We start from the raw sequence: 17,235 nt of genomic DNA, 5'->3' as shown, positions 1-17,235 counted from the left end.
GTTTGAGGATTTCAAGTTCTCTATGGTCAGTTTTGACTTGGACGTTGCACTTGTACCTATCAACGAAAGCGTTTGCTATGGATTCCCAGGTAGAGGTCTTTTCTTTTTCAAGAGAAAAGAACCATTGTTGGCAAACGGTCTCGAGAGATAGCAAGAACAAAGAAGGGAAGACTTTCTTATCGATACCCTTGATACTCATTATTGTTTCAAATGCCCTTAGATGGAAGTAGGGGTTGTCGATTGCCCTAAACTTTGGGATGTCGTTGGCACTGAACTTCTGTGAAAGAAGATCCTTATCCACCGAGACCCCTTGGGATGTGAGTTCTTGAAACTTGTAGTCGCTGGACAATTTGCTTAGGCTTTCTTGCATGAGGTCCATTTGTTGTTGCTTCGCGGGATCCTCGATCTTAAGTGCGAGAAGTTTCAGTGTCTCAGTTACAGTAGCCAGTTGGTTCTTGAGATCATTAACTTCTTCCTGAGTTGCCATTATAACTCTTGCTTTCCTCTTGCGAGCTATAGGTTTGTCGAAAAGTTGGACTTGTACGAAGAGGTTATCTTTGATTAATCGTCCTTCCTTTCTTGACTACGCGCTGTAAATTAAGCCAGTTTGCGTTTTAATTACTTGACTCGAATCAGTTTGACTTTATGGCTTTTATTATAAAACAAAAAGTATGCTTATTTTTAGGGAGTAATAATGTACATGTGTTTAGGGAACTTAAGTACTATTATTTATTGGAGGATTAATATCCGACTTACCCCCCTAAAAAAATGACGAAAAAATAACGCGCGCACACAAGACTCCCTTAATCATGGTCAAGACATGTGTATTAATGTATGTATTGAGTGTAAGTGACATGCTTGGACTCTTGTGTAAGACCATGGGACTTAGTGCCTAAACTCGAAATTCAATTAAGCATTATTTCCGGCAAAATTAACCGAATAGTTTCAAACCTTTAAAATCCCACTAGCTTGAACCCCACTGTGATCATACACTAAAGTACGGTGGCGTCCAAAAGGGAAGAAGATAGAGCAAAAGAGTCGCCAATAAGTTTTTAAGGAACTTGTAAACCGTTCACGAGGTGAAGGTTACACCCCTTAACGATCCAAGAGATCGTCAACTCCATAAGGTCATGAACCAAATAAGGGTTCGGGGATGATGGTACAAATCCAACCTAAAAGAGATTGAACCTGCCCTAATAATAGGCCTCTACTTTATTCTGCTCGTATTCATGTGCGCTTTCTGATCAACATACAATCAATAGGATTAACCCTAAACCTGTTTAATCTATGTTGGTTGAATTTAATGCACAAATAAACTATTATTGGCGATCACTTGAAATTATAATCACAATTAATTCTAAACAAGATTATTAATATCTTATTAAGCGTGATTGCAAATACCAATTCCCTTTAACATGCAATAAAAGGTGATCAAGCAATAAATAAATAAATCATCAAGCAACATAATAAATAATAATCAATATCATGAATAATAATTATAATAATAATAATAATATCAATCATAATAATCATAATCATGTTAAAGCATAGCAAGATCCTAGGCATGATACTAACAAGATTAATAACAAACCCTAGCATGTCACTAAGCAATAAAAATCAAATCTTTAGCCCTAACATGATACTAACATAAATAAATATTAGGATGAAAATAAAAGGCATCATAACAATCATATTTGATATTAAAAATACCCTAGACATGATACTAGGAATCAAAATAACAATATAAGCATGATATCTACATCATAATATCAATAAAACCAATAAAGTACTTACGTGGATGCCTCGTACCTCTTTCTAATTACAAAATACACATGTTAGTAACTTCAAGGAAAAATAATAATCAAAGCAATCAAATTAAATAATTGAAAGAGAGATTTGGGACCAAACCCTCAGAAATTAAACCTTTCACGTCTAGGGCGAAGGCAACTTCGAATATGGCTAGGTATTTCTAGATCTCAGAAATTAAAAAGCAAAGAAGAAAGAATGCATGAATGTTATTGAAAATCGATGAATGATAATTGTAGATGAATGAATATGGACAATCCGTGAATATTGATCCATGAAACCGGAGTTTTTGATACGACATTTATAGAGAAAATCATCCAAAAACGATAATTTATCAAAACAGAGTCTGAAGACCACAAAACTAACTTGGCGCCAGCCCTGGCTCATTGGCGCCAGGACCAATGGCTAGCGCCAGGCGCCAATGCCGGCGTCTGGCGCCAATCCTGATTCCAGGCGCCAAGGCCTGGGGTTGGACGCCAAACCGGCTTTCAAAGCGTTTTCGAAAATCTGATAAATTTCCCGTGCTGGAAGATAGAATAATATAATTTCAGTCGAAAATGCTATTTGATCTAATTAAAACTCTGAAGAGTCCTAACTGAATTAAGAATGATAAGACCTTCTAGAATGTTCTAGAAGACCAAAACCATTCCTAATTACATTAGGAATGATAAATCATATTAGGCCCTCCCCTAGATCATTGGGCCGTACTTAAAGCTCAAACCGGGCCTTGTTTAGTAAATTGGCCATAACTTCCTCAATATTCATCGGAATTGGGCTTATAATATATCGTTGGAAAGGTCTTTGCGAACCCCATCCAACTACATCACTATTGGACCCATATTATGGACCAACCAAACTGTATTGGCTGTTTTCTTAAAAATAAAGTTTTCAAAAACAGAGAGAAGAGAAAAGAAAAGAAATAAAACTTCCCGCAACACTAGACCTTTCCACACTTTCATTTCATTCGATTATGATTCGACGTGAAAGGCACTCATCACTGGGTTTGGTTTTGGGGAGACACAAATGGGTGTCTACAATTTCATAAACCAATCAATTTCCTAAGCTAGCTCATTTCCCTAAACCATATCTTGTTTTACACTTTTCGTGTCCACATAGAAAAACTGAGAGAAATTGATTTTGTTGCCTTACAATTTTGATCCAATTATTATTTTTTTATATAGGCCTTGAAATAAGATTTCCAAACATATATCATAATCCCAATTCCGATTTAAAACGAAGAAGATATGAGCAATACACTAAACTCGGCACAAAACCGATACTCTTCTACTAAATCAATTATATCTTAAAATCTACAAATGATTTTTACCTGATTATAGTTAATTTAGAAGTAGACTTGATAAGCCTTCAAATTATATATTATATGCCTTATTATAACTAACGGATCAAAAGTTATCGCAATTTTAAAAACGCATAAAAAAACTGGACTTACCGCAGAGTTGTTAAAAGAGCCGCGATGCGGGGCTTGCTTACATGGCCAGGGCCTGGTATTGTGACACGGGATTTTTCACCGTGTCACGGTGCTTTCCCGTGTTTTTTCCACGTTTCTTTCCCCACGCGCCTGATAATATGGATATAAAACTTCCCCACGTCACGGGAAACCGTGCCACAACACGGAGAAAACTGTCGTGTCACGGTGCCCATTGCTGTGACACGGGGCAGCTCCGTGTCCTTTCCGCGTAAACCTACACGCGTTTTATTTTGCCATAACCTAATTATTTCGCGCGTCACTCAGTTTCCTCTACTTCACGAGATTTTCCCCGTTTGACGGTGCCTGGCACCTTGTCGCCGTGTGCCCTGCTGTGTCGCGGCATTATTTTTTAGGGTTTCGTGTGTTCCCTCTACTCATTTTCCCTATAAATACCCCCCTCCTTTATACAGTTCGGGGCATCAAATCCTTTTCTCTTCCTCTCTTTTACACCAAAAATCATTCTCTTCTTTCTCTCTCTCATATTCTAAGCCTTAAACCTATATTCCTAATTACACTATTCTTACCTAAGCACTCCAAGGAGTCCATACTTAACCCGAGGTTCCGTCCTTAAACCAAGGCGTGAAAGGTATAATTAACTGAGGGTTTGGACCAGATCAACTATACTTTTAATTTAATTTAATTTCAATTTAATATATATTTTTATTAAAGTTACTAACAGTTTATTCATGATGTAGCAACTCAAGGAAACGTGGAAAGTGAGTAATTAATACACTTAATTACTCTTGTTATTTTTATTGCTAGCATCATGATAGGATTATTATATTTAATTTGACTAATTTCTTCCAATATTCATGTTTATTTTATTACATTTATTAATCACCATATTGCATGTTAAAGGGAATATGTAATTGAAAATCACGCCTAATAAGATAATTTGGATGTCTGGCTTAGGTTCCTTTTTAATCTTGTTGTTTAATCAAGTGATCACTAATATTTTAGAATTATGTGTTGCATTAATATTAATCCAATTTAGCTTAATAATAGTTTGGAGCAAATTGAATCTTTGTTTGCATGCCTTTGAGATCGCAGGAATCACTTTTCACAATAAGAATCGAGTAGAGGCCAATACAGGCAAATGTGACTCCATGACTCAATTTGTACCATCATCCCCGATCCTCCTTTTGTGCTTCCGAACCATATGGAGTTAGTAATCTCATGGATTATGAATGGGGTGTAGCCTTCACGGGTCAATCGTTGTTTCCTATCATTGTCCCTTTTTGTGGTTGCCTTTTATGATCCGTGAACGGTTTACAAGTTCCTTAATAACTTATTGGCGGCTCCTTACTTTCCTTGTCCCTAATCGTATACGTCAATTCCCACTTCCTATGAGCGCCAAGCATATTCACAACATGATTTAACGTAGGCGTACTTTGAGCGACGCCTACAGTGACGCGATGGTTTCATAGCGGCGAGATAGAGTAATGTTATGCAATGGACATTGTTTTCTCGTGTCAAGTTCTTCCAATACCGAGCAAGAAATCTTTCTTCTTATTTTGACCGATTTGAGTACTGTTTGGCTGATTTTACTTCCTGATTGAATTTTTCCTTCTTTTTTGAAACCCATATGTGGTCTACATATAACTTTATCCCTTTGGAATTCATGATCCATCCACCCAATCGAACGCTCCGTTTAACAAATTCACCAAACCATTAAAGCAAGTTTAACTTGCAGGGTCCCATCCATACGCGCCAACCCTTCCAAAGGTAAAGCTTTCACGTGATGCATCCAGACTCATAACCATAGACCCTCTTTTGACTACCATAATCCTTGAAATTTAGAAAGATGGAGCCATTGTTAGGTTTCAAACTTATTGCATCATATTGTGACTAGTTGACTACTTGTGCATCTTTTTCTTGTGTATAACCTATGAGTGATCAAAGTAACTGTTTATTCGACTTGTGATTAAAAGTAAGTCTTTATAGATTAACTAATGACTAAAGGACTTTGCTTAATTTATTAATTAATCTATTTTGATTATTAAAGTCTAATAATATTCGACTTAACCAAATTATAGGCTCACCCTTTTCGAGAAGAATGATGTGTCTATTTTATATAATATTTTACCCCCGTCTCTTGGTCATAATTAGTAGTGTTTTTGGCTCTCTAGAGCCACTTTTATTACTAATTGGTGTTTTCTAGTGTTTTCGTAGATTTGGTTCACTTTTGTAGGGATTTGCACTTTTGGAGCATTTTCCCGATTTATTATGGAGCAATTACAAGCATTGGAGAAGCACGACCAGATTCTATAGCCCAGGGCCGGTTAGAGCCATCAAGCCGGTGATTAAGGGCTCGGTATATGTGATACCGGGGAATTTGGACCGAGTATTCAAGACCCGAAGAGGAAATCCATATTGGCCCGAAGAATTGGGCCCAATCGTAGTCCAAATAGTGGCCCATGAGAGCCGCCCGGCCAAAGAGGCTGGCGCCCGGAGGCGCGCCCGGCCGAGCGAGGGAAGCAAAGGCTGACGCCCGAAGACGCGCCCGGCCAGGCGCGAGATTCATACTTGATAGAGAAACGGCGCGCCCGATCGGGCGGTGCCTTGCCCGATCGGGCGCGTGTTATTGTTAGGAGTTAATTATTCGACGTTTAAGTTTGTTTTAGTTTAGGATTTTTACGGAGTATAAATACTTCTCCGTAAAACGAGTTTAGCACCTTCTTTTACTCTTCCTTAATTATTTCTTAGATTTTCTCTCTATTCTTAGCTTTTAGATTAGTTTTCTCTCTCATACACTTTGTTCTTAACTTGATTCTTAATTCCAGATTTATTTTGGTAACGATTTGTCTTCTCTTAATCTTAGTTGTTTATTTTATTCTTTTGATCATGTCTTGCTTTATTAATTTGATTAGTTTAGTTTTTATTATGTGTGAGTAGTTCTATTTCTAGGGTTTATGGGGATCCATAAATAATAGGAAGAGGTAATTTATTGTTGTTAATTGTCAATGCTAGATTGATTTCCTATTGATTGAATTAATGCTCTGTGACTAGATTTGCGCAGATCTTTTATGCATGAGTTTCACAATATTTATTTGAGATTTGATAGATGAGAATTAATGTTTAGGTCTAGTATCAATAGGCAGGTTAATTTATAAATGGTTAAGTTGAGATTCGAAAGATGAGATTTAATACCGGTAAATTAATTGTGTGAATGTAATACGTAGTGAAAGCCCTTTATGATCTGATCAATGTATGCATTGATGATTGATTATTATGTTTTACCCTGGAATATTATTTATTGGTGATCCTATGCACTAGATCCTTTTATATATTGTTTTCTCCGTATTCTTAATCTCCGTAGTTTAGTTTATTATCCAAATTTACATATTGGTTACTTTATAATTTAGATTACTTTAATTAATTAGGAATAGAAAGACTCGTTTCTCTCTGCATTCGACCCTACTTCCCTATCTACATTAGTTAGAGGATTTAGGAATTACTTTTGATTAGGGGATACGACTTTACCTTGTCAAATTTTGGCGCCGTTGCCGGGGAAACGATTTTATTTTTGTTTCTGATTATTTTTGTAGTCTAGGTTATTTCTTTTTGTCTCAGAGAACGTTAGTTCTTTGAGGCAAGTCTCATATTTGCTTGTAGTTTTTTGTTTATGCCCAGGTGATCTAGATCAGGGTACGTCCCATTCGATCCTGAGATCGATCGATCCTTCCATAGACAGAAGAATTTTTACAAGCAAATTCTGGCGGATTCTGGTGATAATAATAATCACCGAGATCCTCCAACTGGTTCTAGCGATTCAGAGGTATCATTAGATCCAGAATCAGAGATGACGGCTCCAAAGAAGCTTAGTGATTACTCACAACCAAAGCTTATAGATTTTCCACACCTCACTCCCACTCCGGCTCTTGATGGGGTACAATTTGAGATTAAACCTCAATTTATAACGATGATAGAGAGGAAGCAATTTAGTGGAGCTAAGGGTGAAGACCCGAACCTTCACATTGCAGACTATTGTCACTATTGTAATACCATCAGGCAAGCCAGGGTCACACAAGACCAAATCAGGGAGATTCTCTTTCCTTTCTCTTTAACAGGAAAAGAAAAATTATGGTTTAATTGTTTAAATAGAACTGCACTTGGTATAACTGACTGGGAAACTCTTGTTTTGAATTTTTATAACAAGTATTATCCTGCAGAGAGAACAACCGTATTACGGAGTGCAATTCAGAACTTTGCCCAAGAGGCCAATGAAACTTTATATGAGGCTTGGGAGAGGTTCAAGGACCTAAAAAGAGAATGCCCCCACCATAATTTGGCACAATGGCAGTAATCCAAGCCTTTTACAATGGCATTGGAAATTCATCTAGAATAATTTTAGATTCTGCAGCTAGTGGGAGGTTTATGAATCTTAATGTTGATGATGAGGGTCGGGTTATTGAAGATATGGCGATACATAATTCCCAATATGGGAATCCTAGAGGCTTTGCTAACAAGGGGAAGCATAGTGTTAACTCTGTATCCTTTTTGCAAGCTCAATTAACCTCTATCTGCCAGAAATTAGATAATCTTAGCACTGCTAATTTAGCTAATGTTTCTAAAATTAATAATAATGCTAATGAGGCTTTCTGTGAAAATTGTGGAATCTTAGGTCATTGGGAACAAGATTGCAGGAGTTCCGTGGAGCAAGTTAATGCCTTTCATGCTTATAGGCATAGTAACCCATACTCCAACACCTATTATCCTGGGTACCAGAATCATCCGTACCTTTCCTACCGGAGTACGAATGTTCAAAATTCACCACCACAAGAACCAGAGGCGCCACAACAACAACAGCAGAAATATTACCACCCCAATGCTGGCCAGAAGAACCAACCACAACAACCCTCCTCGTCTTCCGACCCTGCTTTGGTAGAAATTAGAGCGATGTTGGTTAATATGCAGAAGCACATGGAGATTAGAGATGCACAAATAGATTCAATTCTAGCACACAATAAAATTGTAGATAATCAAATTGCGTAACTTTCCGCTACTCTACAAGCCCTCCAACATGGAGCTCTGCCAGCACAGCCGACCAGGCCTACGGATCAAGCCTATGCAATTAATCTAAGGAGTGGTTAAAACTATGAAAGGACCCCTATGCCCAGAGTTGATGAACCTGTTTTAATAAATAATGCTAATCTTGATTCCGTTAAACCAGACAATGTAGCTAATAGCCCTGCATGGCTAAAGCATAGTACTAATACATATGATTCTACATTGCAGGGTACGACCCCAGAGAAAGTGGCCTCTCCAGATAAGAGCAATAATGCTTCAAAGCCAGTTATCAAACTTCCATTCCCCAATTGTCAATTGAAAGCAAATTTGGATAAGCAGTTTGGTAAGTTCCTGGGGATGGTAAAAGATTTGAAGGTAACAGTTCCCTTCACTGAATTAATCACACAAATTCCAGCGTATGAAAAATTTATGAAAGAAATATTGACAAGAAAAAGGCCTATTAGTGAGGTAGAGACAGTAGCTTTCACTGCAGAGTGTAGTACCGTACTTCAAAATAAATCTCCACCTATATTAAAAGATCCGAGTAGCTTCTCTATCCCTTGTCACATTGGCAATCTAATGATTGATAATGCATTGTGTGATTTGGGTGCTAGCGTTAGTGTTATGCCATTATCTGTGTGTTCCAAGTTGAATATGGGTAAATTAAAAGATACTAATATTACTCTACAAATGGCCGACAGTTCTTTCAAATACCCCTTAGGTGTTTTAGAGGATGTTCTCGTTAGATTAGGTAAATTTTATATACCTGTTGATTTTGTTGTTCTTGATATGGTTGAGGATATGCAAACCCCAATCATTTTGGGTAGACTATTCCTTAACACTGCAGGAGCAATTATAGATGTGATAAGTGGTAAATTAACGCTATCAGTAAGGGATGATAAAATTATTTTTAATCTTAATAATACCCCTAAAAGTCCCATGACCGAGGAGAAGTGCTTTAGTGATAATGTGGTTCATAAGTATTCTAACAAGCCCCAAGCTCTTGAAAAAGAGCCCTTGGAGGCGGTATCTTGTGTTGCATCCCTTTTAGATGAGATAGACAAATGGCAGAAGGAAGTTGATGCAATATAAAGAGCCCTTAACACTATCGGTCTTGGTTTTAAGGACGAAAAGGTGGAATCAATCAAGCATGTTGTGGAAATTGAGCCTATGGTGAGTGTTCCCCCAGATCGAGTTGCAAGTGCTAAATGCAATGACAGTTTGAAGCAACCCTTGATCGAAGACGGATCTTTAGTGCGTAGCACTGAAGAACCCCCAATCAAAGTAAAGGAGGATCCACCAGATAAGGTGAATTGGCGTCCCACAGGGTATGTCAGGAAGCCGCGTCGCAACCTAAACCACGCTCGACCGGGTGAGAAACCGCCCGACCAAGCGTTAGGCCAAAGGTCCTAGTTCTTGTACTGGGTAAGAAGGTCGTGCGGGACCTAGATAAACCAGCGCTTTGCGGGAGGCAACCCGTATTTTAATGTTTTTTAGACTAGATTTTCTTTCCTTTTCTTATGAGAGGAGAGATGAGGGAATTTAATGAGTTTTATGAGTTTTTGTACAGTTCTGAAGGAAAAGAATTAGCCAAAAATTGAAGAAAAGAAGAAAGCAAAAAAAAAAATTCGTCAAATAGCCTCGGGCCCGACCAGGCGAAGTTCACCAGATTGGGCGCGAGAGTTGGGTTAAAAAAACCGAGTGTTTTCGCCCGACCGGGAAATTGCCGCCCGAATGGGCGCGAAACTCGTCGTATACGGACATCTTCGATCGCTCGATCGGGCGAATCTAACCCGACCGGGCGCGAGTGTAGACGAATTCGGTCACTTAGATCACCCGACCGGACGAAGTGCCTCCCGACCGGGCGCGATGACATATCAGAAAAATAATTTCAGATTGCCCGACCGGGCGAACACCCGCCCGACCGGGCGCGACACGCCCGACCTTCTTCTTCATCTTCTTTCTTCGTTCTTTTCACAGTTACTCTCTTTCCTCCATAACTTTCTCTCTCTAAAAACTTAAATCCTCTACCTTCTCTCTAATTTTTATTCTCCATTTCTTAACCAAATCCAAATATTTTTACATATTATTAATCCTCTTTTCATCCTCTACATTTCTATATATAAATTTTCGAATTTCGTTCAAATTAATTTTCATACCCAATTTTACCATGGCTTCAAAGAAGGCTCGATCTATTTTTCGGTAGGAGTTCTAGCTCGAGGGAGGAGTATGACCCGGATTTACAACTCCCATACTGGCCAACGATCCATATTGCTAGCCAGGAGCAAAAGGAGCGGCTAGAAAACCTAGTCGGGCACGAGGTAATTTCTTCACGGTGGTTACACCGCCCTACTTTAGAATCGTATGGTTTATTTGATTTTGTTAAACGATTTTTAAATGAAATAGGAATGAGAAAATTCGTTGATATGCATTATCCTACATAACGTGAATTAACTTGTGAATTTTTATCTTTTTTGAAAGTTGTAACTATTAGAAATGGACCAAATTTATTTTTTAGCTGAACAATAGAAATATTAGTTTAACTTATGTGGAATTTTGTAAATTGTTTGAATTGAATTCTGAATTACCATACCAATGGCATGCTGAATATATAATGGGTGACATTTATTATGCTCTGACTGGTTTGCCTACCCCCGACCCCCAACATGCTAGTACCAAACCTATTCATCACCCTGTCCCAAAAATCTGGAAAAGATTTGCGGGTTTGTGTTTTCTAGGTAGGAACGAGCCCTATAACGCCCAATCCAATGAATTAGATGTTATAGGACACTATGTGTTTGGGTTTGGGAAACTAAACATAGGTAGGTACATTATCCACCATTTGAGCATACATGCCACATCCAGTACCCAGTCTCGCACCCCCATTCGTATAGGAGGCCTTATCACTAGAATAGCAGTGAAAAAGGCCGGTTTTGTTGAGGGTGGACCCCACCAACTGACTAACTGTGGACTGGATACCTATATGACTACTAGGTATTTTTAGGAGTTGGGGTGGGTACGACTGGATAGTGAGCAAACACCCCACTGGTGTATTAGGACTGGTACCGAGCAGCCTTTGCCCATCTTTCCCTTACCTAGTCCTGACTTGACCGCCTTTTCCCCCGGGCAACCATCCTACACGTATGACCTTTTAGTTGCCAACGCTAGGGGGCAAGCACCACCAGTTCCACCACCCCAGCCTCAGCCCGAGGTGGCATTTTCTCCACCTCGCATGTCTCACTCCGTCCCCCATGTCGACTCTGACCCAGTTTGGGACCTTTAGAGTATAGGTCAGGCTTTAAACCGTATCGAGCATTCTCACACTGACCTTAGGAGGATGGTAGGCTCCATAGACCAGAGGTTAGGGTACCTGGATAGGAACCAGGGTAGAGCTCTCTACTCTATGTACGATGATTATGCTCGCCGGGGCAACATTCCCGATGATGCTATTCACCCTGATTGGTTTCAGCCTCCACCCTAAGGATACGATAGGGATTTCACTGGATATGGCATTTATATTGACTATTCTGCCTTCCATGGGTACGGCCAGGACATTTCTTTCGGGGGACCGGGGGGGAGTTTTCATGCTGATTATTTTGGTGGTAGCTCTTCTGGTGCAGGTGGTGCAGGTGGCAGTGGAGGTGCAGGGTTCGGCTCTATGGATGAGGATGATCAGGACTAGCTATGCTGGTTCCCGAGTCAATTAGGACATTGTCCGATTCTTGCTTGGGGGAGATTTTGGATTTGGTATCTTTCTTTTTCTCTTTTCTTTTGTTTTGATGTGTATTCTTAGTTTAGATTTATTACTTTCTAGGTTAGTTTTATTGCTTTCCTTTATGAAAAAAAATACAAAAAAAATTGACAAATAAAAAAATCTAAAAACACGTTCCAATTAATTATAAATCATGCTTCCCTGTGCCCCTTACTTGAAAAAATTGTTTTGATTCTTGGTATATGATGATAAGCATTGTGGATTTGTTGATCATGATTTGATGTTTGATTGCCTTGAAACCTTAACATGAGTCAATTTTGCCCAACTACTTGTGAATATAGTGCTTGACTAGTTTATTTGGTTAGGAATGTGTGTTAGTTCCTGGTATGTCAATGAATTTGAGTATTGGTTTGCAACTATAAGTAGTGTTTGTATGACTCATTTTTATGCACATTGTGGAGGACGAAGGCGTTCATTCTTTTAGGTAGCCTTCAGATGATTGTAGATACATTTGTTACCTTCTTGCTACCCATGTTGTTGCCTTGACTTTTTGTTGTTTATTAGCCACATTACCAGCCTACTTTTCCCCATTGGTTACTAGTCCCAAGCTTGGCTTGGGGGAGCTAATAGTGATTGAGGTGAGGGAGTTTGTAGTGTGCTTATTATTTGCACAATTTGGGTGGGATTTGAGAAGTTGTTTTGTTTTTAATCATGTTTATTTTTTATGAGTTTGAAAGTTATATCTTCTTGAAAAAATAAAGTATGATGTTATGAAAAAAAAAAAAAGTTCAAGAAAAAGAAAAAAGAAAGTGAAAAAAAAGTGAACTTCAAAAGAAAAAAAACAAAGAGAAAAAAATGTTTAATGTTCAAATGTTCTAGTTGGAGGTTAATCAAAAGGAAAAAATAAGAGTTTCTATGAAAAATTGAAGTTTGGAAAATAAAGTTTGTTTATTCACTCCACTTCTTCATTATTATATCTTATGAGTGAAATTGTAAGTGTTGGGATTGTTTATATTGTTTGGAGGATATTTGTTGGATGTTAGAGTTGGTTATGTAGGAGATGTTGATCATTATTTATCTTGATCATGGGTTTACTAGGATTTGCTCCCTTAAGCATAGCTTTTCTCTCACTTGTTCCCAAATGATTCCTACCCTTTACCGTAACCATACATTACAAGCTTTAAAGACCTTCCGACCTTTGTGCATAGAGTTGTATGAATGTGAAAGTGTTGTTTATCAATGCAAGTTATGATTTGACATATTTCGAGTCGACTAGTAGGTTGAGCGTTCATTTTTTTAAACACACGAGAGTTTGATTTGGGAGGGCATTGTTCACATAAAGGGGCTGGTTGGAGAGCGATCGAGTACATCTTGTACTCGCCACATGAATGAGAGTTGAGTGTGTGAGCACTAGTCTTTACAATTGCTAGGGAAGAAAGGTAATTGGATGGATTTGATTGGTTGATTTTGAAGCATGTTTATTTGATTTACCTTGAATTGTTTGTGCTTGATTTTTACTTTTTGCGGTGAAGCATATTTATTTATTCATTGATGAGATCTTTGCTTAGGGACAAGCAAAAGTTTGGCTTGGGGGATTTGATGTGTCTATTTTATATAATATTTTACCCCCGTTCCTTAGTCATAATTAGTAGTGTTTTTGGCTCTTTAGAGCCAATTTTATTACTAACTGGTGTTTTCTAGTGTTTTCGTAGATTTGGTTGACTTTTGCAAGGATTTGCACTTTTGGAGCATTTTCCAGATTTATTATGGAGCAATTACGAGCATTGGAGAAGCACGACCAGATTCTATATCCCAGAACCGGTTAGAGTCATCGAACCGGTGATTAAGGGCTCGGTATATGTGATACCGGGGTATTTTGACCGAGTATTCAAGACCCGAAGAGGAAATCCTGATTGGCCCGAAAAATTAGGCCCAATCGTAGTCCAGATAGTTGCCCAAGAGAGCCGCCCGGCCAAAGAGGCTGGCGCCCGGAGGCGCGCCCGGCCGGGCAAGGGAAGCAAAGGCTGACTCCTGAAGACGCGCCCGGCCGGGCGTGAGATTCATACCTGATAGAGAAAAGGTGCACCCGATCGAGCGGTGCCTCGCCCGATCGGGCGCATGTTATTCTTAGGAGTTAATTATTCGACATTTAAGTTTGTTTTAGTTTAAGATTCTTACCGAGTATAAATACTTCTCCATAAAACCAGTTTAGCACCTTCTTTTACTCTTCCTTAATTATTTCTTAGATTTTCTCTCTCTTCTTAGCTTTTAGATTAGTTTTCTCTCTCATACACTTTGCTCTTAACATGATTCTTAATTCCAGATTTATTTTGGTAACGATTTCTCTTCTATTAATCTTAGTTGTTTATTTTATTCTTTTGATCATGTCTTGCTTTATTACTTTGATTAGTTTAGTTTTTATTATGTGTGAGTAGTTCTATTTCTAGGGTTTATGGGGATCCATAAATAATAGGAAGAGGTAATTTATTGTTGTTAATTGTCAATGCTAGATTGATTTCCTATTGATTGAATTAATGCTCTGTGACTAGATTTGCGCAGATCTTTTATGCATGAGTTTCACAATATTTATTTGAGATTTGATAGATGAGAATTAATGTTTAGGTCTAGTATCAATAGGCAGGTTAATTTATAAATGGTTAAGTTGGGATTCAAAAGATGAGATTTAATACCGGTAAATTAATTGTGTGATTGTAATACGTAGCGAAAGCCCTTTATGATCTGATTAATGTATGCATTGATGATTGATTATTATGTTTTACCCTAGAATATTATTTATTGGTGAACCTATGCCCTAGATCTTTTTATATTTTGTTTTCTCCTTATTCTTAATCTCCGTAGTTTAGTTTATTATCCAAATTTACATATTGGTTACTTTATAATTTAGATTACTTTAATTAATTAGGAATAGAAAGACTCGTTTCTCTGTGGATTCGACCCTACTTACCTATCTACATTAGTTAGAGGATTTAGGAATTACTTTTGATTAGGGGATACGACTTTACCCTGTTAAAGAACACTAGAAACAAGTTAAAATTAACATTTCAATATTGACGCGGAGGTTTGACTTGTGACGCAAAACATTAGTTTCCATCACAACGTGATAGTGATATCACGCGACGATGATGTTGACGCGACGCGACAGTGCCATTCGTCACGCTATGGTCTCGTTTTGTGTTTAGGTCTTCCAAATCTAACTTTATAATTAATTTATATCCGAGATTATAATATGGTCATTAATTGAGTCTAGTCACATAGTCTCATGGTCTTACACTAGTGCTAAGCATGCCACTCTCACTCACTAATCAATAGCACACACTTTGTACATACGTGTCACCATGACCATGTCTAAGAGTCTTGTATGCGCATTTTCCGTCATTTTTTAGGGGGAATAAGTCGGATACTATCCTCACAACATAACCACGTTGCTTGAAATATAATTTGATCCCCATACTTGATTCCCAAAATATACACCCATTTTAGCTATTTTTTTTTTAAAAAAAACCCAATAAAAGTCAAGGTCAATTTGAGTCAAGTCATTAAAATAGTTTATGGTTTAATATACATTACTTTGTCTAGGAGAGAAGGTCATTTAATCAAGGACAACACTTTTTTCCAAGTCTTACTTTTTGACAAACCCATCCAACACAGAAAAAAATTCGTGGTAATGGCAACTAAACAAGAAGTTAATGAAATAAAGAAAATTAAGACATCAACGAACTCACTAAAATGATCAAGAATCTCGCTATCCAAGTCAATGACCCTAGTAGACAACTACAACTTGATACTACTAAGAGCATGGAGAATAGCCTCAACCAAATGTCCAATTACTAAAAGTTTCATGGAATAATCTCAAAAGGGGTCTCAGTGGACAGGGAACTTCTTTCGCAGAAGTTCAATGCCAATAACTTCTCTAAGTTCAAACCAACTAATAACCATTACTTTCATTTAAGAGTTTTTGAGACAATAATGAACATTATGGCAATTAATAAGAGGGTCTTCCTCTCGCTTTTCCCACTTTCTCTTGAAATCGTTTGTCAACAACGATTTTTCTCCTTATATATGGAAAAGATTGCTTCCTGAGAAACCATTACAAATGATTTCATTGATAGGTACAAGTGCAATATTCAAATTGAAACTGACCTTTGGGAGCTCGAGATGCAGAAATAGAAAGAAAACGAAGTATTAATTACCTTCTGCAATAAGTGGAGGGAAACTTCTGATAATATGGTCGAGGTCCCTACTGAAAGGGAATCTGTGAGGATGTTCATCAAGAACCTCCAAAAAAGTATTCAAAGCACTTAAAATACCAAAATAAATTGAATACTTTCAAGGTCGTCTGTAGACACCTGATTAAGTCTCCCCAAAACCAAACCCAGTGATGAATATCTTTCACGTCATTTGATTATCGAGCAAGGTGAAATGTGAAAGAGTCTCGTGATTCCTCTATTTTTAATAGAAATATTCCTTTTTGGTTTTCAAAAATCATTCATTTCGTACCCTATTTATGAAAAATGTCCAGTCCAATTTAGTTTGGTCCATGATAAGGGTAAAATAATGGTGTATTTGGATGGGGCTTGAAAATACCTTTCCAACGATATATTATAAGCCCAATTCCGATGAATAATGAGGAAGTTATGGCCAAAATACTAAACTGGACTCAAACCGGATTTAACCTACGGCTTAGTGATCATGTGGAGGGTCCAAAGGTTTAATCCCATTCCTAAACTAATTAGGAATTATTATAAGATTCTATAAGTTTCTATAAGATCTTAATTATCCTTTTTATAAAGATAAGATCGAAGAGTTTGAAATTGGATAAAACTTTCCTTTTTTAAGTCCTAATTCTATTCAAAATGAAAGACGTTTAAATATGATCAGATATTATTTTCGTGCCTCATAATTTTTATCCATATCTTATATGGTTGAATAGATATTGAAATTATCTTTCCAATGATATATTATAATATTAGTTCCACTCTAAAAAAAAAAAGATATAATAAAATACGAAACTCTATCCAAAACTAACACCATCCCACTATTTTTGCCATATATTTTATTTTAAAAAATATTTTAAATCTGATTTCAATTGGGTTACAAACTGGACTTATTTGGACTTAAAAGTTATGATAAAAATAAAATTTGATTTTATTTTGATTTAAAAGAGGTTTGGTTTGTGCATTAATATTCAACCAACATA

At 37.5% G+C, this 17,235-nt stretch overlaps 1 non-coding gene across 1 annotated transcript; it reads right to left on the bottom strand.

Annotated features, from left to right (window-relative positions):
* Positions 1 to 7,478: 7,478 nt before the first annotated feature.
* On the bottom strand, positions 7,479 to 7,585 carry LOC145607605 (small nucleolar RNA R71). Its single transcript, XR_014105591.1, has one exon. It is a non-coding gene; the product is annotated as a small nucleolar RNA R71 (small nucleolar RNA).
* Positions 7,586 to 17,235: the final 9,650 nt, after the last annotated feature.

Source organism: Chenopodium album, chromosome 2 (assembly GCF_948465745.1).
Source record: "Chenopodium album chromosome 2, dcCheAlbu1.1, whole genome shotgun sequence".
In the NCBI taxonomy this organism is placed as follows: domain Eukaryota; kingdom Viridiplantae; phylum Streptophyta; class Magnoliopsida; order Caryophyllales; family Amaranthaceae; genus Chenopodium; species Chenopodium album.
The sequence above is the reverse complement of the archived record's forward strand: the minus strand, read 5'-3'. Positions and strand labels throughout refer to the sequence as shown.